The sequence below is a fragment of the Narcine bancroftii genome, chromosome 2, assembly GCF_036971445.1.
Source record: "Narcine bancroftii isolate sNarBan1 chromosome 2, sNarBan1.hap1, whole genome shotgun sequence".
NCBI classification, from domain to species: domain Eukaryota; kingdom Metazoa; phylum Chordata; class Chondrichthyes; order Torpediniformes; family Narcinidae; genus Narcine; species Narcine bancroftii.
In genome coordinates, this window is record NC_091470.1 from 310,331,884 (window position 1) to 310,357,192 (window position 25,309).

At 39.8% G+C, this 25,309-nt stretch overlaps 1 protein-coding gene across 1 annotated transcript in view; it reads left to right on the top strand.

Moving 5' to 3' along the window:
• garem (GRB2 associated, regulator of MAPK1) overlaps window positions 1–25,309 on the top strand; it is a 119,832-nt gene that overhangs the window by 646 nt on the left and 93,877 nt on the right. The gene's annotated exons all lie outside the window — the stretch shown is intronic.

Consider the following 25,309-nt stretch of genomic DNA (forward strand, 5'->3'; position numbering starts at 1 on the left):
AATTAGGAGTTCGGCACTGATTCTCGTGTATCGACGCTGGGTTTGTTTACTAGTTGGTGGCAAACGGGGAGCTTGAGCGTTTAATCTGTTCCTGAAAGTTTTGTTATGTGTACATTGCAGAAATTCACTCTACTTTATTAATAACTTGATTGAATTAAAATTGATTTGAATAAGCGGTAACCGAATCAAAATAATGGTTAATTAATGAATCACTGTATTGCAGTCCAAAGATGTAGCGTGAAAAGCGCGGTTTTCCGCATTCATGACCTGATCTCGAGATAAGTCCTTTCTCTGCTCTGTGCAGTTCCAAGTGTTTTCTCTCCTCGTTTCTACCAACTCTAGCCATTAGTCAGCTGGAAACTGATTCATTGATCTCTTGCCAATCTCTTTTTAAAAACTTTTAACACTCAGTTTTATTTTTACATTGATTTTTGCATTGGCCATACTCAGTTCAAAAGCAATTTATTCAGATGAGTTGTTGCCTTTTCTTCCTGGGCAATCTCGCCTGATGGCTTGTTCTGAGGAGGCTGAGGCCAATTTGGAATCTACAGACTATCATAGGCTATAACGTGACCTAGCCACACTCGTGGAATTTAATCTTGCAGTACCATAAACCACCATTTCCGTCCCAAGGTATGTTTTATCCCATCAGCTGGGCAATCACAGCAAAGGTGGCAGCACAGTGGCATAGAGTTGCGGAGTCATCTGGAACTGAACTTGCTGGAATTTAGAACGAGATGGGATTTCTAGAAACATAAAATAATGAAAGGCATGGATAAGAGGAGTTGAGATATTTCTATTGATGGGGAGACTAGAACTAGGGGACATAGCCTCAAGATTCAGGGTAGGAGATTTAAGATGGGGAAAAGGAGGAACTGCTTTTCCGAGAGGGTGGTGAATTTATGGAATTTGCTGGCAACTGAAGCAGAGGAGGCTACATTAGTAATATATTGAAGACCAGTTTGGAGAGATTTTTACACATTAGGGGAATTGAGGGATATGGGGAAAAGGCAGGGTAGGTGGAGATGAAGTCAGGTGTTCATATTTCTTAAGTTCGTATGTTCTAAGCCATTCGGTTGATTGAGTGTTCTCTGCCATTCATATTACAGCTGATGTATTTTTCCTTTCAAATCCCCTTCTGCCTTCCCCATAACCCTTGATAGCCTTACTAATCAATAAAATCTAACTTCACTACTGACTGAATTCAAAAGGACATTGGTGCTAGATTGAGTCTGTCAGATGTGTGAAGCCAATATGAACTCATCCTCGTCAATCTACTGTCATGGATGCATCTGTCCAGAACAATTATCAGTTGGACAAGCCACCACACAATCCTTGTAGAGACAAAATCCTGCATTCGCAGTGAAAATCAAAAAAGGTATCTTCCCCACCAACCCTTGAAAGCAAATTGAAATAAGTGGGGCAAGAGATGTTTGAGTAGTGGGTAGTTTGTCATCTCCTGCAATTGGTTACACAAGTTTTTGAGTATCTTTTTTAAGGGATCTAAAGATCTCAATTTCAGTTCAAATGTACTTTTTTGACTTCAGCCATGCTTTTGGGGATATTACAATTTTTCAAGCAGGCTTTGAAGTTCTCCTTGAATTATTTCCTGTCAATTTGGTAATTTCCTGCCACAATAGAGGTCAGAATTGAACATTGTTTCAGTAGAGTGTAAGTTTTGGCAAAGTTGTGGCTTGTTTATTAGAACTGTGTAATTAAGTGCCTTAATGATGAGATCTTATTCTGAAATTTGGTTTATTTGACCTACCAGTGAGTGGACATAGGGTTTTGTGAAGGCATCATTTGTTGTACCTTTATAAAAAAGAACCTGTTGCTGATAGTACATACTTGAGAAGCAGGCATAAGGGTGAGTATCATTGCAGACTAGTACATATGAGCATGGTGAGGATTGAGGTCTTGCTTTGGGCCCTAGTGTTATAGAATGTTAATAAAATTGAGGTTTAGTTGTTGGGTCACATTTCACAAATAAACATCTCATTTGCAATGTAAGAGCTATGTAAGGGTAGACTTTGTGTCTATAGTTGGCTTTGAAGAGGCAATGGAAGTGCTTGTGAGAGTTTCAGAAGTAGGTGTTAATGGACCGGCATGTTTGAACAGAGTCCAGGTTCAAGAACTGAGAACTCTTTTGCTTTTAATCTGGTGTCAGAGTTTTAAATGTCTGGTTGAAATTTGTTGTCCTTGGAGGGGCCACCCATGTGGTTTTGCAAACAGAGAAAAAACATCCATTGTTTGTCAGAGTTTTTTTTTGCAACAATTTGTGGTGAAGATTGCAAGTTGGCAGATCTGTTGCAAGACCCCATTTCAAGACTTGTTTTTGGTTCTGAGTTCAGCCTATTCTAAATGTCTATAGTCAGTTACAGAGGTTGTGGCTGGTTATTGTGTTTCTCCTGGAATGGGGAAAAAAAAACTCCTTGTGGTAACCTGGAAGACAAGGTTATCTTTAGGTGGAAAAAAGGCAAGAGGAGGCAAGTTTCTTCGGTAAGACACTTCAGTTGCTGATTGAAGGAGATCAGTTTGTGTGTCCAACAAACAACAAATATCTCTCTGAAACCAACAAAGACCTTCTTGAGCAGTAACAACTTCAATTAAAACATCAGACCCTAGTGATTAATTCTGTACACAGTATGGAAGATTGCCTGACACCAATAAACTTGGAGAAGTGAAAAGTGAATGATTGGACAGTGAAAAATAACTTTCCTGAACACAGACATTACATACATGTGTGCTTAGAATTAGAAGTGGGTAAAGCTAAGGTAATAGTGTTATGGGCTCAGAGTTCCAAAACCCAGCAGCAATAGATATTGACCAAGACAAATGGTTACTTTAACAAAAGTTGCTTTTAATTATCTTTAAACATGAAAACAGGATCAAACTTTAACTTATTACTATTAACTTAACCCCCTTTTACTTCTAAGTGCATGTGTATGTAAGTTCAGAAAAGTTCTTTGATTCATGGTTCAATATCACTTCTCACTCCTCCAAGTTCACTGGTATCAGGCAATTCTTATACTGTGCACAGAATTTAACATTTATCAATTTCACCAGGCTTTGATGCTTGAAAGGTAAATGGTTACTGCTCAGGAAGGTTCTTGTTGGTTTTCAAAGAGATTTATTGCTCGTTGGACACATACAACTGATTCCTTCTGAACAGGCACTTCAATGTCTTGCCGAAGAAACTTGCCCCATCAGAGTTTTCCAGATGATAACCTCTTTCTTTCAGATCATCACAGAGTTCCTTTTTGTTTCCCTTATTTCAAGTGAAACATTATGCAGCCAGTTGTATGGACCACAATCTTCTCCCCACCCCCCCCCCCCCCCCCCCCGCCCCGCCAACAGAGAAAATCAAGAACAGTCAACTGCACTCAGACAGACTGTGGCTCCGGACCTAATCTTCTGAGTTCATTCATCTGTTGCTTTCCAAAACAATAATCCAGCATATCCAATTAACACCTACTTGTGAAGTCTTTACAGGCATCCTTCAAAGTTTTTGCAAAGGCACCTGGATCCTGGGCTGTCTGGCTCAAGCAGAGTTCTGGCATTTTAAATGAGATCAGTTTTGAAATGTTTGTATGTGACCTACATTAAAAAAACCTGCCTCAATTTATCTCCCTTAAAACATACCTATATACAATATAAAATATAACCTAATTTGTCACAATAGTATTAATCTTATTATGTATGTATTGAGAGAATAAAACCAGTTTTGTTTAAGTAGCCATTGTCTTGGTGAATTTCTCTTGCAGCTGTTTTTTGAGTCCTTTGGGCTCGTAAGAGTAGAGTGGGAAAGGCAAACCAAATAATTGGAGTTTTTACTGTAGTTGGAAAACAGAAGGCTGGGTGAGTAATGGCATTACTGAGTAAATCCAAGGTTGTTGGTAGCATCAATTATTAATTAGCCCACTTTCTTCATTATTGTAAAACTTGTATTTGCCAAGTTCTTGAACTTTATGATTTGAAGAAAAGGTGGGTGTAGGGAAGCATGAAAACTGCAATGTTGAAATTCTGAGCAAACAATAAGCTGGAGGGAGTTGGGGAGCAGCATCTATGAATATGGACAGTCAATGCTTTGGGTCAGACTTTTATTCAAGACATTCTGGATGCTGCCTGACCACCTGCATCCCTCCAGCTTTTCATTGCTACCTGCATTAGAATCCTGATATTAAACTATTTAATGAGTGTAAAAGGCCATGAACATATTTGAATTCTATATTCTGAAAACAATTTTAAAAATTACTAACCTTGTCTTGAGAAACAATTTAAAACAAATTAAAACATGGAATTTGTTGTTCTAGGATAATGTGAATAGGAATAGACGTTTCGGTCCCTTGAATAAGTTCTCATAATTTTTTGGCTATTTTTAAATTGAATACAGGTAGTCTTCAATGTGAGTTATGTCCACCTGCACGTATGACCAAAATTTAAAAAAATATAATGTACATATGCTGAGATTCTTCATTAAAGGTTCATTTGTTGGAAAATGATTTTGGAAAAAAATTGCTTTAATACCTCATTAAGAAATGCAAATCTGTCTTGCGACCAATCTGAGTTATGACCAATCCTTTGGTCCCAATTATGGTCCAAAGTAGAGGACTACCTGTACATGAAAATAAGAGTGGCCTGCGGAACACAAAAGTGGTGGAGAAACTCGGTTGGTTAAGCAGCATTTGTAGAAAGGTGACTGAGGACTGAGCCCTCTTCAAGTAGATGCTGGAATTTAAAAAGATGAAGAAAAGATAAGAGGTAACAGGTGGATACAGGTGAGAGAGTAGAAGAGAAAGAATCTGAGAAGTGATGGGGAGAGGGCAGAGGACTAAGAAAGATAGCGCTGATAAGGGAAAGAAAGAAAGGAAGGGGTGGGGACTGACAGAGACTAGGGAAAGGGATTGATGGAAATTGGAGGTCGATATTGATGCCATTTAATTGGAAACTGCCAAGATGGTATGTAAGGCGTTCTTCCTACTGTAATAACCTTGCTGACTGAAGGTACAAAAGTACAAAGCAGAACCACAAAATTCAAGATACAGATTTTATTTGAGTAACGCTGACAGAAACAAATAGTATTAGGTAGACAAGGTCACTTCACTAATACTAGTGACCCTCATTTGAAAGTACAATGAACTAGTATAATATTTAAGGCACTTTTTAATCTGACAATCTAGCATATCTCCTTGAATTTGTTTGAGGTACATTGTTTTATGTCTTAACATATCTCTGGGTGTAATTTCCTAAGGAATGGAAATGATGTCAAACAAGTGGTTCACATGAACAAGTCAACTCGAATAGATTTCAGTTCTTATATACAAATTAGTTGCGATCTGGAAGGGTCACTTCTAATCCACTCATTCACACTCTGTATGCTTTTAATTAACACATGTAAATATTGAATAGTTTGATTTTACTATTAGACTGATAATTTACAAGGGGGAAGGAAGCTTCAAGAATGAGGTATGATCAGAACAGAACCTTGTTGGCACCTTGGTGCTGGTGTGTGAGCCCTGCGGTTTGGCATGATAATGTAATCAGCTGGCGGGTGCGCAGGAAGTTATTGATGAATGGAAAGCGCTTTCAGTGTGATCGCGACTACTCATGAACAAAGTGTAACTGTGAATGGCTTTTCATGTAGTGCTGTTAAGCCAGTTTTGGGTAGAATCAGTGGGCCATTAATTAACACCTTTGTAATCTTGTTCAAGAATAAAGCATATTTTAGTGTGCTTTTAAATTGTCAGCCAAAAGTCAGTTTAGTCTGGGGGTTTTGGGGATGGCTATTAAATAGTTTATTTAAATGCTAATTTAGCTTGTCTGGAAAAAGCCCAGTGCCTGTTTTGAGTGAACATGTGTTTTTTTTTCCCTTTACATTGGTTTTTAAAGCTAGAGAATTCTGAATTTAATTTTTTTAAAAAGTGGTGCTTTTTCTCATAACTAATGTCTGGACATCATAAAAATACAAACATCAACATACCTTCCTTTTGAATCATGAATATGATAACTAAAAAAGTCTCTGGACAGCATAAAAACAGTATATCTACAAGGGTAGCTTGAACATAATACATTTTTCATCCAGTGCCAAAGCATTGTGCAAAGGGCTAGGTGCAGTCAGGCATTTCGCACAAATTTCATGCAAGTCCTGTTCACCTATTAAGTGATATCGTCAAGCTATGTATACTGTAATTTTGACCTCTAATTTTACAGGTCTCCCCCTAATGAGCCAGAATAAAATTGGGGTCCATTCAGTTCTGGATTGTCACAGTACAGATGACAACTATCTCCGCTAACAGTTGAGAAACCATCTTCCCTGCCACTTGGAGCCCCTTAACTATTTCATTAGCCAATAGCCCCAACGCTGAGTTGGTGAATCAGCTCTTAGGATGCCTTTCTTGAAGCATCGAAAGGGAACAGAATCATTAAGGCCTGCTCCATCTTAGAGATACCTCTCTTCGTCCTGAACTTGGTTACCTCTGGCTAATCATGGTATTAGAGTAGCTTCTGTACATGAGGCATAGGAGAACCACATATCCCAATTAACAGGACCACATCTAATTGGTAATCAGCCGTGAATATGTCTTATGTCAAAATAATGTCTCCTTGTATGCATTAAAAGTTTTTCATCAACTTTCTCCCAGCTTCAGTATGGTTCTATAACTATAGGTACCATTTAATAAAAGATATTATGTTATACTCTACTGTCCTCCATATGTTTATCTTCTTACTTTCACTTGTCTGTGATCTGTTTAGTCTTAAAAATCCATTCCACTTCCCATATGGGGTAGGAGCTGGGTCTTGGGGGGTGGGGGGGGGGGGGGGGGAAGAAATACCTCCCATTGGGTTGGTAGAATATGGGGATAGATTAAACAGTTTTAAACATTCATTTTGTTAACATATAATTAAGATACATTTGAAAAGGTATTAAACTGTCACCCAAAATTAATCTTTTCACTCACAACTCGGGTATTCAGTTCAAATATCCCGGCGACCAAAAAGTCATAGCAATAAAGTTCTCATGTTGCAGGTTGACCCCTTTTCTTCCTCATTCTGTTAGAATAAAAAGTCTTTAGGTTTTTAGGTGAGTCTTTTTTCTTCAGTCTGTTTGGTGCATTCATTGAGGCTATCTTTCAAGCTTTACTGCAGTTATTGTTGCTTAACAGCACCTGGAAAATGCCCTTTCCACTGAGTTCACAATTTCTTCCAATCCCGATTCTATATGAGGGTGTAATTTTAAGGTTTGATGTTAGGAAACTCATTACTTTGATCTGTTGGATCACTCTCCTTTAGGTGGCCTTGATGCATCTGTGAATGCTCTGCTCGAAAAAGTCTTAGTTTGATTTCTCAGATATTTGCTCATGTTATCACCTAATGATAATAAATCCATCCCTACTGGCAGTGCGGGCTTTGCTTCCCAAGGTGATCTTATATTGGCAGTCCTTGGACCACTTCTGTAGCCTGCAGTGTCACCCACGTTTTGAATGATGCCAGGGGTTGCAATTTTTTTTTAGCCAGTTAAATTTTTTTAAATGTTCTATTCATGCACTCCACTATTCCTGCTGTCTAGGTTTGATAGAAGTAGTGGAAACATTGCAGGATCCCAAATTACTTATTAAATTCTTTATTTATCTCATTTACATTATCTGAGTTCAGTGGGTCAGGTAGTCCATAAGCAGTGAATTATTTCCCTTAACAAAATTTTAAACTAAGGTCAAAGCAGTACCTTCTTAACAATCAAAGCAGCAATATTTACAGCACTGCACTCATGATAATTTAGTAAACAGATTATAAACGTGAAAGATGGCTAATTATAAACATGAAAAATGGCCTCCTGGCAAGAGGTATGTCTCTGCTGGCATGATATCCCTTTTCCGAGACTGGCTTATTAGCATGAAGTATTTCTTTGTCTTTTTTTGTCGCTTCACTAAAATTTTGGATGCCGCCATATCTGTAGCAAGGTATTTACAGTATCATTTATCATTCCCTCCTTTCCAATGTGGCGGTCATTGTGCACATGATCAAATGACAAAGTTATCAGGTACTGTACATCTGTTTGGCCGCCCAGCATAATTTATAACTCTATTCCCATTATTTGTTTCTCAGTGCCTCTGTTGTAAGTGCACAAGTTACATGTCTGACAAAGCTGGTCCGTCAACTATCAGGCAAAAGAAAGCAGCTTTTAAAATTTCTCACTGTCCCATTTGACTAGAAACCATCCATCACTTGGATATCTTGTCTGTTGGGGAGTTGCTGCATTTCAATGGAATGGAAATATTCAGGCATTCCTTGTTAATTTTCGATTTAACCATTTATTGATTGCATTTCCTTTCATTGTTTACAGTAACACTAGGTTAACTTACGATTGAGTTTAAAGAGTCCTCAGCTTAAAGAAAATGTGTTTTTTAACAAAAACAAGGGTGGTTTAAAATTGAATATTCTGAGTTGAAGCAAAGGTAAAATGTACACTGCAGTAAGGATTTTGAAACATTGTTTTCACAACAAATTTTATGTCGCGTGTATTGCTCAATCCCTTCTTATTTGGGGTATTTTACTCAAAGGTATTTCTTGCAAAAACTTTTGAACTATCAAATGGTATAGCATGCAGTTAGATTTGAAATTAAAAACAATCAAGTGTAAGTTGTCCTAATGTCATCTGATTGGAAGGTGGCCATTCGGAAGATGAGGTGTTGTTCCTCTGATTTACAGGTGACCTTTTTCAGAACTGTGGTGGTGCTGTGATTCTACCTCTCATCCAGCTTCTAAAAATAATTTAAAATGACATAGCATTTAAGACAAAAACTTGTTATTTACTCAGTGCTGGTATTTGTAGTCCTTTCCAGCAGCCTCCAGCCAAACTTGTTTTCACTTTAGACACCTTTCAATAGTTCTCTTTTGTTTTTGCTGCTTAGTTCACTTCCCCTTAAAATTATTCATAGAATAGCACAGCACAGGAACAGTCTTTTCAACCCTTTGTGTCTGTGCCAGACCTAATGTGCAAATCAAACTTAAGCTCTGTTGCCTAAACATGATAGACATCCCTTCATATTCATTTGGCTACCTAGAAGCCTCTTAAATGTTTTTTAATTTTATCTGTTTCTATCATTGCTCCAAGCAGATTGTTCCAGGTACCTATTTCTCTCAGCATAAAAATATTTGATCTTCACATCTTCCTTAAACTTCATTTTCTCTACTGTGAGCTTGCAATTCATCTCAACTTTATATTTTAAAATTCTTTATTCAGGAAATGGTTCTATTGAATTCCAGTTTATTTGTGATAATTTGTTTCCTAAATCTACTTTAAATTCTTTTCAATTTTAATTGTTTTTGATGCACTGTCCTGACTATGTTGACCACTGACAAGTACCTCTCGCTAATCTCCAGAGATAAAAGCCTGCAAGTTTGCAGGCTGGTAAGTAATTAGCCAGAGTCATGAAGAGACATTCTTGCTCCAGATCATTAACATGAAATTTCTCACCTATTCAAGGAGTCCATTTGAAAAAGAGTTCTAATAATTAATCTTCTGAACGCAATAAAATGGAAAAAAATGGATCAGTCAATAGTGCTGCCCCTTCTAACATGATGAAGTAATGTATGAAAAATGGGCAATGATAAATGACTTCTTTGTTTTTTAATTAAAAAAATTCTTTGCATGCATTTTTAGATCTGCTAGTTGCTAGCCTGCTTTTGTCAATAACATTTTATCTTTGAATTATGTCAAGTAGAAAATTTAATGTGGGGTCAACGGGAATAAAACAGCACTTAAAATACTCCTAATGTGCACATACAGATTAGCAGAACAACAAGGGTTAATTCAGTTACCAGTCTCTTTTTCTCAAAGGTGGGGAATCTGGGGAGGAGAGAATAAGTGAAGTGGACAGAACTTGATATATTTTCACCCTGTTGCGATCTGCTCATGTTCGTTTTTTATAAGTCGTCGCCTCTGTATTTTCGCACACTTACAAATTGTGCACTTGTTTTTTTTCTCATGCTTGCTAATATTTTAATGGTAGCTACCAGGTTTTTAATTTGAAATGATAATTCAGTTTAACATTTTGTAGTTAGTGCTGGTCAAATATAGTTAAATTTTAACTATTTGTGATCTTTAATTATTCCATTTAATTTTTATTTAAATGTTGATCATAATTGAGTAATGCCTTCTACAGGACTTCTGTTTTGACACTTGGAAGCCTCCATTTAGCACCTTCTAGCTTGATCTGTAGCTCTTTCAAATGGTTAGTTTTGGTAACTCCTGGAGAAAAGTTTAATGTCAGAATTTATAAAAACAAATACTGCACAGGGGCGATAGAGCTGCCAATCATTATTAGCTTCACTTTGGTTCCCAATTAAGGATCAGGGTTGATATACCAGACATGTATGGAAACCCAAACTTCATTATTTTATTTCTCACATGTGGACTTTCCTGCCTTGTGGGACCTTCACATAGTTGTCTTTAGCAGTGCAATCCCCATGCCAATGTCCTCTTCCCCAAACTTGAAGCAGCTATCATTAGGTTCAGTCTGAGGTGGGCTATTAATCCTTCTCCTATTTACGTCCTTGCTTGGGGCACATTTTGGCTGTTACCCCATACCATTCTTTCCCTTTTTCTTTTTGTTCTCCTTTTGTGTCTGAGTGTGGTGGGGCTGTTGGGTGGAGGGGTAGTTATGTCTGACATGTTGGCCTGGGTGCATTATTCTTATGGTGCTTTAAATTATTCCTCATCTTGTGTTTTTGTGCTCTGTCTTTCCTGTTTGTCATGCCGAATTAAATTTTCTTCCAGGTTAATATCTTAACTTGATGGCCGAATAGTCAGTTATCTGAGTGTCAGATGGTACTAGCCCACGTTATCCAGTAAAACTTTCCTCCAGGCTTACAAGCAACGTGATAACCAGCACTTAAACAAGTTCTCTAGGTATTAGATGGTATTATTATATGTCCTCTGACATACCTCTCTGAGAGAACACTGCCAAATGTCCCCCTACTTAGCAGGCAATTTTTGCCAAAGCTACCAAAGTAACCTGATGCCAAAATCAGATGTCCTGGTAAATTTTTATCTAGGCTAAAAAGTTAACCTGATGCTGAAAGTATAAATTTTCAATTCAGGTCAATCCTGTAACCGAAATCTGTCTGAGTCTCAGATTGTACCCTTTCACCATACCTAGCCTCTGAGAGTTAAAGAAGCCTGTTCAAGGTGCAGAAGGTAGTCTTTTTTTTAACCTTGTTTAAGGTTGAATTGCCTTGGGTTCTCTGCTTGGTACTGTCTCTCAGCACAGGGAACCAGATCAACCTCATGAGGGATCACAGTGCTCCCTAGGAACAGTGAAGAAGTTCAGGCTGAAGGGTCCCATAGGTGCACTTCAACTCTGTTCGATGTTCCAGTGTCCTTGTGGCCAATGTAATAACCATGCTGCCTGTGCAGGTACAAAAGTAAACAGCAGAACCACAAAATTCAAGACACATATTTTATTCGAGTCGAGCCAGCAGGAATAAGTAGTATTAGCGTTAGGTAGACAAGGTTACCTCACTAATACTATTAGTGAACCTCATTTCGAAGGTATAGTGAACCATTACAATATTTAAGGCAATTTTGATCAAACTCTTACAAATTGATAAGCATATCTGCTTGAATTTGTTTGAGGTACACTGTTTTGTGTCTTAACACATCCTAGGATGTACTTTCCTAAGAAATGGAAATGATTGATGTCAAACAAGTCAACTTGAATAGATTTCAGTTCTTGCATTACAAATTAATTGCTTTCTGGGAGGGTCACTTCTAATCCACTTCAACATCCCCACTCTTTTAATTAACACATGTAAATTATCAGTCTAATATCAAACTATTCAATATTTACAAGGGGGAAGGAAACCAAGAATGAGATATGATCAGAACAGAACCTTGCTGGCACCTTAGTGCTGGTGTGTGAGTCCTGTGGTTATTGGCGGCTATTGTGTGGTTTGACAGATACTGTAATCAGCTGCCGGCTGCGTGGCAAGTTATGAATGGAAAGCGCTTCCACCATGATCGCGAGTACTCATGAACAATGCAGAACTGTAGACCCTTTCATGCCAGATCGGCTACAAGGTCAGAGGGAAAACATAAAACTTGCCTAAAAGGCTGCACCTGCGCTGCATTCAAATCAAATCAAATCAAATAGCTTTTTATTGTCATTGTACAAGTTATACAACGAGATTTATGACAGCAGTACAAGGTTCATGTCGAGTGGTGCCTCCTAGCGTCCTCCAGAGCCGATGGAGGCAGGGTGACTGGTGCCGTAGCGCCACCCATCATAAATACGCGGCAGAACAATGGCTGTCTTCCCTACCCATAATCGCTTATGCAGCTGGAACCACTGTGTTTTCTAGAACAGTTTCAGCTGCACAGTTTCAAGTGCTGGGGGATTATGGGCAGGGAAGACGGCCATTGCTCTGCTGCATTTTGAGCTGCAGAGAGCAGCCGGTGATCTGTCAGAGTGGCTGGTGGGGCTTTCATGGCCCCCGCCGGCTGGCCCTGTCCCACGAGCCACCCCTGCCTTGAGGGGGTCATGGCGGGAGAGGGGTGAGTGCGGAAATGGGTCGTGGGCTGACAGCGTCATCGGCTTTCCCCTTACCAGCTGCATTCAGTGGCTATACATTCATGAGGTGGCGGAGCGATTATCCTTCCCTGAGAATGATTGGAATCGGCACCTTGGAGCTGGCTATAGCGCATTCAAGAAGGTAAGTCTTCTGACGTAAGGGCAGAAAACCTCCCGCTTTTACAGTAGGGCTTTTTCTTTGCATGAGAGGGCTTTGTTTCATGTCGTGCTTTTAAGCCAGTTTTGGGTAGAATTGGTGGGGCATTAACACCTTTGTAATCTTGTTTAGAGCAAGCATATTTTAGTGTGCTTTTAAATTGTCAGCCAAAGGTCGATTTAGTTTGGGATGATGGCTTTGAATAGTTCATTTAAATTCTAATTTAGCTTGTCTGTTTTGAGTGAACATGTTGGTTTTTCTTACACAAGTTTTAAAGCTAGAGAATCCTGTATTTAATAGAAAAAAAACAAAATTAGTGGTTCTTTTTCTCATAACTGTAATATTTGGACATCATAAAAATGCAAACTTCAACACTCCAGTTTCTGGGTGGCATTAACATGGACCCATGGACGGACTTATTAGTGTGGCAATGGAATGTGGAATTGAAATCGTTGGCCACTGGCCTGTTAATGTGTTGTACAACGATTACTCTCTAACTCTTTTAACTAGATATCGCGTGAGATTTCATGAGATGACTCTTATTGGTTTGATTTCATATATTTTGCATGTGACCATAAAGATCAGTTTATGGCATCGTAAATATCTTGTGTAAGGCTGCAGTACCAGCAGTGCAAAAATAGATCAATAGGGCCAATAGATGCAGCATTGCCTTGCTCCTTAAAGTTGGTTTGCAGCTTTAAAAAAAAATAAATAAATTTTTTCACACTGTGAACCATATCAATCAAAATACATTCAAACATTTCCCTCTTAAATATACACAGTGGCATTTTCTCCCCTTTTTTCCACCCTACCTTCCCTCCCCCATTCCCACCTCCCTCCAAACCCATTAAACGTTCAACATATACAGTACAATAAAACCATTAAACAATGTCATCACACAATGAAAATAAACAAGAAAATTGTGTCACCTAGTTTTACACACTGGATCAAGTAATTTTGTCTTATCATTTTATCATTTTAGGGGGTGGAGGTCCGCGGTAGGCTCTCTCTGTTATGTTCCATGTACGGTTCCCAAATTTGTTCAAATAATGTGACTTTATTTATTAAATTATATGTTATTTTTTCCAATGGAATACATTTATTCATTTCAATGTGCCATTGCTGTACTCTCAGGCTCTCTTCTGATTTCCAAGTTGACATTATACACTTTTTTGCTACAGCTAAGGCTATCATAATAAATCTTTCTTGCGCCTCATCCAGCTTGAGGCCTAATTCTTTACTTCTTATATTACTTAGAAGAAAGATCTCTGGATTTTTTGGTATGTTGCTTTTTGTGATTTTATTTAATACCAGGTTTAGATCTTCCCAAAACTTTTTCATTTTATCACATGCCCAAATTGCATGTACTGTTGTTCCCATTTCCTTCTTAGAGCTAAAACATCCATCTGATAATGTTGGATCCCTCTTTTTTTTAACTTTTGGGGCGTGATAAATAACCTGTGTAACCAATTATACTTTATCATGCATAATCTTGAGTTTATTATATTTTTCATAGTTCCAGAGCATAACTTTTCCCATATTTCATTTTTTATCTTTATGTTTAAATCTTTTTCCCACTTTTGTTTGGGTATATAGCTTATTTCATCATTTTCTTTCTCTTGCAGCTTGATGTACATGTTTGTTATAAATCTTTTTATTATCATTGTTTCTTTAATCACATATTCAAAGCTGCTTCCTTCTGGTAATCTCAGTCTGCTTCCCAATTTGTCCTTTAAGTAGGTTTTCAGTTGGTGGTATGCAAACATTGTACCATGAGTTATTCCCTATTTGTACTTCCATTTGTTCAAATAATAATAAATTATTTCCCAAAAAACAATTTTCTATTCTTTTAATCCCTTTTCTCTTCCATTCTCTAAAGGAAAGGTTATCTATTGTGAAAGGGATTAGTTGATTTTGCGTCAATAATAATTTTGGTAGTTGGTAATTTGTTTTTTTCCTTTCTACGTGAATCTTCTTCCAAATGTTGAGCAGATGGTGCAGTACTGGTGAACTTCTATATTGCACCCACTTATAAAGTATATGTTCCGGTACCTTGTCCCCTATTTTATCTAGCTCTATCTTAGTCCAATTTGGTTTTTCCCTTGTCTGATAAAATCTGATAAATACCTTAATTGTGCTGCTCTATAATAATTCTTAAAGTTTGGTAACTGCAAATCACCTTGTTTGTACCACTCTGTTAATTTATCTAACGCTATCCTCAGTTTCCCCCCCCCCCCCCTTTCCATAAGAATTTCCTTATTATTCTCTTTAGTTCATTGAAGAATTTCTCTGTTAAGGAAATTGGTAACGTTTTAAATAAGTATTGTATCCTTGGGAAGACATTCATTTTAATGCAATTTAACCTCCATATCAATGTTAGTGATAATTCTTTCCAATGGTCTAAGTTTTCCTGTAATTTCTTCATTAATGGCTGATAATTTATTTTGTATAGGTGGCCTAAATTATTATCTAATCTAATACCTAGGTATCGGATTGCTTGTGTTTGCCATTTAAATGGTGATTCTTTTTTAATTTCTGTATAATCTGCATTACTCATTGGCATCGCTTCACTTTTATTTGCGTTGATCTTGTACCCCGATATTTCTCCATATTCCTTCAATTTCTTATGTAGTTCTTTTATTATTATTTCTGGTTCTGTTAAGTATATTATGATGTCATCTGCAAATAAACTGATTTTATACTCCTCCTTTATTTTTATCCCTTTTTATTTTATTTTCTGTTCTTATCAGTTCTGCCAATGTTTCTATTGCTAAAGCGAACAGTGAGACATGAAGAGACATTCTGACTGCGAACCCGCTTGCAAGCGTCAACTGATTTCGCAGTGACTGTTATTCTCTCCCACCCAACCCCCTCCAGAAAAGACTTTTATCTTCACATACAACAAAGCTCACCCTCTTATTTTTCTCCCCTCCCCCCTTACTTCCTTTCTTCCCTTTTTTTCCCCCTTTAGTTCTTATTTATACATTATTTTTACATCTTTATATGTAGTTTGTCGTCGTTCTTCGTTCTTGTTACATCATCTCTTCTTCTGTCCTGCAGGTGTTCTGCAATTTCTCGAGCTTTCTCCGGATCCGAGAACAGTCTGTTTTGCTCCCTGGGATAAATATTTTAAGCACCGCTGGATATCTTAACATAAATTTATAGCCTTTCTTCCATAGGATCAATTTTGCTGCGTTAAACTCCTTCCTCTTCTTTAGGAGTTCAAAACTTGTATCTGGGTAAAAAAAAATTTTTTGACCCTTGTATTCCAATGGTTTTTTGTCTTCTCTAATTTTATTCCTTGCCCTCTCCAGTATATTTTCTCTTGTCGTGTATCTTATAAATTCTACTAAAACGGATCTTGGTTTTGGTTGTGTCTATGGTTTCTGAGCTAGTGTTCTGTGTGCCCTTTTTATTTCCATTCCTTCCTGTATTTCTGGCATTCCCAGGACCTTTGGGATCCATTCTTTTATAATTTTTTTCACATTTGTGCCTTCTTCATCTTCCTTTAGGCCCACTATCCTTATGTTGTTTCTCCTACTATTCTTTGGCTTGGCTTCGCGGACGAAGATTTATGGAGGGGGTAAAAAGTCCACGTCAGCTGCAGGCTCGTTTGTGGCTGACCAGTCCGATGCGGGACAGGCAGACACGATTGCAGCGGTTGCAAGGGAAAATTGGTTGGTTGGGGTTGGGTGTTGGGTTTTTCCTCCTTTGCCTTTTGTCAGTGAGGTGGGCTCTGTGGTCTTCTTCAAAGGAGGCTGCTGCCCGCCAAACTGTGAGGCGCCAAGATGCACGGTTTGAGGCGTTATCAGCCCACTGGCGGTGGTCAATGTGGCAGGCACCAAGAGATTTCTTTAGGCAGTCCTTGTACCTTTTCTTTGGTGCACCTCTGTCACGGTGGCCAGTGGAGAGCTCGCCATATAATACGATCTTGGGAAGGCGATGGTCCTCCATTCTGGAGACGTGACCCATCCAGCGCAGCTGGATCTTCAGCAGCGTGGACTCGATGCTGTCGACCTCTGCCATCTCGAGTACCTCGACGTTAGGGGTGTGAGCGCTCCAATGGATGTTGAGGATGGAGCGGAGACAACGCTGGTGGAAGCGTTCTAGGAGCCGTAGGTGGTGCCGGTAGAGGACCCATGATTCGGAGCCGAACAGGAGTGTGGGTATGCCCACCATGACTACCAGCCCCCCCACATCTCCATCGGGCACACAAAACTCAAAACGGTCAACCAGTTTACCTATCTCGGCTGCACCATTTCATCAGATGCAAGGATCGACAATGAGATAGACAACAGACTCGCCAAGGCAAATAGCGCCTTTGGAAGACTACACAAAAGAGTCTGGAAAAACAACCAACTGAAAAACCTCACAAAGATAAGCGTATACAGAGCCGTTGTCATACCCACACTCCTGTTCTCCTACTATAGTTTTCCATTATATCCATCTTCTGAACTAACAACTCTTGTGACTCTAACTTTTTTGTCACTGTCTTCCAATTTTCTTCTTAAGTCATTCACTTCCATTTCTACAGCCATTTCTCGTTCTTCCACATTTTCTAATCTTTCCCTATTTCTGTCATGGACCAGCTTTATTCTACTCACTTTTTCTTCTGTACTTCTCATTTCACTAAATTCTAATGTCAACCATTCTTTTAATGCTCTCATTTGTTCTTGAAATTTTTTTTAATCTATATACTGTCCATCTATTTTACCTTCTATTCCTCTGTGCAGAGCTTGGTCTTCTTCCTCTTCTTCTGTGTCTGCACCTGTGTTTGTGTCTTCTACTTCTCTTCCTTGTATCTGTGTCTTTTCTAGCTTTCTTCTTGAGCTGCTTGCTTCACTTTGCTGGGCGTCTTCTTGCATGGCTTCTTGCTGTTGGTCCTCTTCTTCTGGACTAGTCATGTATTGAGCCTCCTGTTGCTGTTCTTCTTTCCTATCACTCTCTTTCCTATCACTCCCTTTCCTGTCACTTTTCTCTTCTTCCAGCCGAGAGCCCTGGTGTCGGGCATCCCTCAGCTGGTCGTGCTGTGTTAGTTCGCTCCTCAGCTGGGTCCCCCTCCCATCGATGTTTTCTTTTTCCTTAGTTTGCGCATGCGCACTTCTGTTTGGCTATTTTTGCAGTCCAGCGGTCAGAGGTCGCGGCTCTGCGGGTTTGTCACCAACCTTGGGGAGCGGGCTCTTTTCTCCACGATGGCTCCCTGTTTCTTCATGCAGTTAAGACCTTCTCCTTTCTTTACCGGCGTCTTTTCTTCTTTTTTTTGCCGTTGTTTTTACTTTTTCCTTCTTGGGTGCCATTTTCTTTCTTTTCTCCACAACTTTATCTTTTATTTGTTGTGTTTTGTGTTTCTTGAACTTTGTATTTTCTTCACTTTATTTCTTCTTTTCTGGAGGGGCTTGCATTCTCCTACCGGCCACTACTCCATCATGTGACTTCTCCAGTCGGTTTACAGCTTGACTGATTTTTTTTCTCTACGTTGAGATTTCTGTTTGCTTCTCTCAATTGAGTATTGCTCTTCATCCAGTGGCTCTTTTCCCTGATTTTCATCATTCAATATCTGCAATTTGTGTTTAGGACAAGTTGACTTGAACTGATGGTGTGACTGTTGCTGAGCATCTGGTTGTGATTGCCATTTCGTATTATGTAGTCATCTGTGTTAGGGCTCACAAAAATCCCTGAACAAAGCAGAGTAAAAAGAGATAAGAAATAGGATCTATAGCCCCCTTTCACACTTGCATCCCAGTAAATAGGCTATTCAGTGTCCTGGGTTAGGAATGGGGGTCTGGCCTTTCACACTAGATCACTCCTAACTCAACCCTCTTTTTTTTGTTTTTTTTATTTCAAGGCTTGGTTTATACACCAAAATATATGCTACGTACATTGGCTGGTGTAAAATACAACAAAAGTGTCCAGACTCTGGTGTTACAGAGAAAAGTGCAATTAAAACCCATGTAAAGCTGTAATGAGAAAGGTTTGTAAGATCAAGAGATCATCTTTTATGTATGAAAGATCCATTCAAGTGTCTGATAACAGCATCCTTGGATATGGCGGTACACATTTTCAAATTCTTTGCTGCTTTACAGGAGAAGGGAATGTGACTGGGATGGGTCTAATGTTTTGGGTGCTTTCCTGAGGCAGCAGGAAGTGTAGACAGAGTTAACGAAGGGGAGGCTTGTTTGAGTGATGGGCTGAGCTGCATTCACAACACTGAAATTTCTTCTGATCCTGTACAGAATGGTTCTGTATTGAACAAAAGCTGTGATGCATCGTGCACCATGAAGGCTTGTAGAAAAAAAAATATTTGGAAATGTGATTAGTAAGCTCTATCTGAATAGCAGGCATTTAGCTGGACATACTGAGGACTACTGAATTCCTACATAGCAAATATCTTGCACTGGATAAGTCAAAATAATCCATGATTCAATGTCAATTCAGCACAGAGTTGCAATACTGTAGTTTGAAAAGTTCTATCACCGTGTTTAGATTTATCAACCTTGTATGCTCAGCAACACGTGATTTTTAACTGGCAGTCCATGATATTTTCATGCTTGATTCAGTTATTTTGTTTCTCCTCTTTACTATTGCCCCTTGAGAGTGGTGGTGGTGGGGTGAGAAAGAAAATCACTGAATCGTGTATGAAAGCCGCATGAACTGCCAGGTTAAAATATTGTGTGTGTATATTATTCACAAATAGTGTAAGAATGATTATGATTCAGAAATGGAATGTGGCAGGACCTGAACTATGGTTATAAATTTCAAAATTAGTCAATCTGTCCACTAGAGTATTACTTGCTATGTTGGTATTATTACATGTCAGTTTTTGTTTGAGCTGCTACCAGTGTTGCAATGTAGTGAAGTTTTTGAGGTCAATTCAAAACCAAAATTTATTTTGATTTAGTTATTTGGTATTTATTATTGTATGAAAATAGTATATCAAGAGGCATCCATTCAAATTAAGAATCTTGTTTAGAACTAAAAAAAATTGGTGATTTTAAGTTGCAGAAAGGAGGAGCAATAGAGAGTGGGGTAAAATGCTGTGTTTATGACAATTTCTCTTTCTTGGATGGTGAGGAAAAGGGCTTTTGTTGTGTAGGGAAAATTACTGCAAGAATGGGCACTTTGCAGAGCACCCCTTTTTAGTTAATAAGTGTGAGCCTCCACCTCCAGTCGCCTGCCACTTGTATTCTCTGCCTTCCTCCTACTTTCTGCACAATTGCAACAGAGTCTAATGCTGCATCTTTTCAACAGGAGAGTTTCTACTCCTCTACCTTCCACTGAATACACACTTGTTCTCTCATTTATTTCTGCTGAATAATCAATCATATGAAATGCTATTTATCTCTTTCCATGCATGCTGCTATGCCTGTTATCTTTTAATTTTGTTTTGGATTTCAATCATCTGCAATTTTTTGCCTATTTTATGCTACTCGAGCAGTGGTTTTCAAACTTCTTTCCACTCACATACTATTTTAAGTAATCCCTATGCCATGAGTGCTCTGATTAGTAAGGGATTACTTAAGGTGGCGTGAGTGGGAAGGGAAGGTTGAGAACCACTGCTCTAGACCCAATTGTTACTGAAATATTTTGCTTGAGAAAAATTGTCATTTCCTTTGGAATTATGAAACTGCACATAATGAGTCAATTGGGGACAATTAAAACAAAGGTTTTCACTTTTTCTTTCCACTCTCTTAGCACCTTAAGTCTCTATGGCTTGGCTTCGCGGACGAAGATTTATGGAGGGGTATGTCCACGTCTGCTGCAGGCTCGTTGGTGACTGTCAAGTCCGATGCAGGACAGGCAGGCACAGTTGCAGCGGTTGCAAGGGAAAATTGGTGGGTTGGGGTAGGGTGTTGGGTTTTTCCTCCTTTGTCTTTTGTCAGTGAGGTGGACTCTGTGGTCTTCTTCAAAGGAGGTTGCTGCCTGCCGAACTGTGAGGCGCCAAGATGCACGGTTGGAAGCGATATCAGCCCACTGGTGGTGGTCAATGTGGCAGGCACCAAGAGATTTCTTTAAGCAGTCCTTGTACATCTTCTTTGGTGCACCTCTGTCTCGGTGGCCAGTGGAGAGCTCGCCATATAACATGATCTTGGGAAGGCGATGGTCCTCCATTCTGAAGATGTGACCCACCCAGCGCAGTTGGGTCTTCAGCAGCGTGGATTCGATGCTTGCGGACTCTGCCAGCTCGAGTACTTCGATGTTGGTGATGAAGTCATTCCGATGAATGTTGAGGATGGAGCAGAGACAACGCTGATGGAAGCATTCTAGGAGCCGTAGGTGATGGCGGTAGAGGACCCATGATTCGGAGCCGAACAGGAGCGTGGGTATGACAACGGCTCTGTACACGCTGTGTGTTTCTTCAGTTGGTTGTTTTTCCAGACTCTTGTGTAGTCTTCCAAAGGCGCTATTTGCCTTGGCGAGTGTTGTCTATCTCTTTGTCGATCCTTGCATCAGATGAAATGGTGCAGCCGAGGTAGGTTAACTGGTTGACCGTTTTGAGTTCTGTGTGCCCGATGGAGATGTGTGGGGGGGGGGGGGTTGGTAATCATGGTGGGGAGTAATCCCTTACTGATCACCGAGCATCTATGGCATGGAGATTAGTTAAAGTGGTATGTGAGGAGAAAGAAAAAGTTTGAAAACCACTGCTCTAAACTTATCATAGTATTACTCTTGCAGACATTCATTGCCCTCTCCAAATACATTATCTCACAATACTCTAAATTGAATCATATTTAGTATTATGTACAGCTCATCAATTCAATAATACAATATTTCAGCACAGAATTTTCTTCCTCTCAATCAATAGAGACAGGATAAAGAATTGGGCGAGAAGTTGATGCATTTTAGAAGATCAAGTCTGAAGGCAGAGGACACGGTTAATGGCAGAATTCTTAAAGAAGGAACAAGCTGATAGGGGAGTTGAGGCATGTTGTGTGTTGTCCCTCTGTAGTTCGGAGAGTGCGTTCAAGAGCTGCGAGGTAATGTTGGAGCTTTATAAAACTCTGGGTAGAGCACACATATTGTGTGTAGTTCTCATGCACCGGCAGACTAAGACCACCCCTTCTTAGGGGAACAACACCTCATCTTCCAACAGGGCATGCTCCAACCTGATGGTATTAATAGACTCCTTTGGTTTTCATTATACCCACTCTCCCCTGTCACTTCCCTCCAGCTCTTTCTATCTCCCTTTTCCCTGTCTCCTTTCACAGGGGATCAATTTTCCCCTCTCCCCTTATCATATCAAATAACACCTTTTGTTGGTATGGACTCCTTCCCCAGCCAGCACTGTTTGTTTAACATATATATAACATAAACGGTATTGAGATTTCCTTGAAGAAGGGCTCAGGTCCAATACGTTAGCAATATATCTTTGTCTCCTATGGATGCTGAAAGAATGGCTGAGTACTGTTACGAGCACAGAGGACCCAAAAACCCAGCAGCAATAGATATTCACCACAGCAAATGGTTACTTAAACAAAAGTTGCTTTTAATTATCTTTAAACATGAAAACAGTATGACACTTAATAGTAATAAGTTAAACAACTAACCTAACAACCTCCTTCTAATTCTAAGTGCAGTTTAGAAAAGTTCTTTGATTCACAGTCCAATCTCACTTCTTATTCCTCCAAGTATACTGGTTGCAGGCAATTCTTATACTGTGCACAGAATTTAACATGTATGAAGTTCACCAAGCTTTGGTGCTTGAAAGGTAAATGGTTACTACTCAGGAAGGTTTTTGTCGGTTTTCAGAGAGAGATTTGTTGCTCGTTGGGCACCCACAACTGATTCCTTCTAAACAGCCACTTCAGTGTCTTGCTGAAGAAACTTCCCCATCAGGGTTTTCCAGGTCACCACAGTGTACCATTTTGTTTCTTTTATTTCAACTGAAACATTAGCAGCCAGTCCTTTCCTCTTGCATGAACCACAAGGGCTTTGACTAGGCTGAACTAAGCACTCACAACCCATCTTCCAAATGGGCGTTTCCACAAGCTTACCAGCTTGTCCTGCTCCAATCCTAGCTGCTGCTGCTGACTGTCAAACTGCAGAACTGAATTCTCCCTCCCTCCCTCCCTCTTCGAGAGAGAGCCTGTTTTGCATTCTCTGCTTGCAAGACCACATGACCCTCTTAGAACAGCAAGTTCCATTTCTGACAGCCTGCGGCTCAGAGTTCTTTCTTCTCTTGCCTTTTTGTATCCATTAGTGAAGTCTTTTGGGCACTCTCCAAAGCTTTTGCAAAGGGTTTTGGTGCCGGACTGTCTAGCATGACCAGAGATCCAGTATTTTAAATAAGTGTCCTAATTTATCTCCAAAAATCGTATCTATATACCTGTACAATACAAGCACAACGTAATCTGTCACAATACCTCCAGCATTTCAGGGTGTTTTTACTACAATCACAGAGTCTGAAGATTTTTGTGTTTCATAAGATTGAGGACATAGAGTGGATAGCCACTATCCTTTTCCTAGGATGGAAATAGCAAATACCAGAGGTTATATGCTTAAGGTAAGTGGAGGAAAGTTTGGGGGAGGTATCAGAGGAAGTTCTTTACATCGATAATGGTGGATACCTGGAATTCAGTGGCGGGTATTGTTGGTGAGGCTGATACAGTGGGGACATTTAAAAGACTCTTAGATAGGGACACAAATGTAAGAAAAATGCTGGGGGAATCCGAGGTGGAGACGGTAGGCAAATTTAGGTTCTTGGAAATCACCATCTTGGAGGATCTTTCCTGGATCAACATCGTTAAAAAAGCACGTCAGTGCCTCTACTTTCTCAGGAATTTGTGGAGATTTGGTATGATACCAGAAACCCTGGCAAATTTATACAGAGGTGTGGTGGAAAGAGTGTTGACCGGCTTCATCATGGTCAGGTATGGGAACACCAATATCCCTGAGTGGAGAGCCCTTCAAAAGGTAGTGGACACAGTGCAGGACATTACAGGGAAAACTCTCCCCACTATTGAGTACATCTAGAGGGAATGCTGCAGTTGGAAGGCATCAGCAATCATCAAAGTCCCTCTCTTTACCATGTATTTCTGATTAAATTGCATTATCATCGCTTTTATGGTTGTTTTTTTTGTTTTCTCAAATTGTTGGAGTATATGCTTAATTTGTTGTCATTCATCTGCTATGGGTTTCAAACCATTTGTCGTGCACGTGGCAGAGTAAATTAATCTAGTGATAATACTTCGTAGAATAGCCAATCCAATAAATAAACCTACTAGAATTATTAAACCATATACCGCAAGGTGAATGAACCATTGTCCGCAACCTCTGAGACTTCAGTCTTCCCATGTCCCATCTTCCCAAACAGATCCCTTCCGATACCTGTTTCCAGTCTCTCGGATCCTTTCCCAATACTTATTAATATGGAAAGCCACATCCGAGATATTAATTGATTCATCTGGGATGTATGTGCAGCATTCTGAGCCAATTAAAGCACAAGACCCCCCCCCCCTGCTTTCTCTGCCAAAATGAAATCTAGGCCATGTGATTTTGGAGGGCTGTAAGTCGAATGGTTGTCATTTCTGTGGTTATGGCCTGGACCTGGGATTGGACCTCCCCAAGTGCCAGGTCTGTATCATTTACCAGCTCTTCTAGGGTGGCTGCTAACTCTTGGATCTCCACCCCAGCCCGCATAGTTGCTTATGCTGGGAAAAACATCCACAGAAGGCGGTCACCCTCAATCACCCGACATTTGTTCTAGCCATGTGAAGGAACTGGTGCAGGTAGCTGGTCAAGGACGCGAACATGCGGAATTAGGTAGGCAAGGTAGCAGCACCCACTCCAGCCCTTAAGCTGGCAGGTCAAAGTAAAGCCTTTTGATCGGTTCCAAGATTCTCTTTCCTCTGGTAAACAAAAGAAGAGATTCAACGACCACACACCCAATATGTACCATTAACTGGCTGCGGAGTCCGCAGTCTGGTGACTGTCCAATTCTGCGTACAATTGGAAACTCCTAGTTGGTGTGGAGCACAGAGACAGGTCATGTTCTTAAGTCCCACCTCAAAGGGAAGCAACTCCCCAGACTGGGTAGTGGCTGACCTTGCTGGTTTTGGTCTCAAGGGCCACCCTTTGAACTCATCTTCAGTGGTTCAATCATGGTTCTTTGGCAGGGTATATATATCAAACAACTCTTGTAGGGAGAGATAGACCGCTACTAAGGGGACTTCTGATTTTCCATGCTGTGGTATTTTCTTGCATACTCAACAATCTGTTTGATTCTGGTGTTTTGCAAAGTTAGTACACAGAGAGATAAAAGAATTTTTGAGTTCAACTTGCAAAGCTATGATATGTAAAAGTACAAATTGAGATAGAAAACGTAAAAGTCTCATTGTTGCAGTTTTTTTTAATCTCTGTCCTTTTTACTCCTCCTCCTTTCCCTCTCCTGGTGGTGGGGTCCACTGGTCCCTTTACTCTTAAAGCGTGTATCCACCCGTTTCTTTCCACGACTTGATCAGGACCCAGACACCAGCATTCACGGGATGGATGGGGAAATCCAGAGGAGGGTTCTGCACCAGCAGACCCTTAGCTTTTAAATCTGCAAGGGAACGAGAGACTGCCGGTAAATAGTTCCTTAAAAACA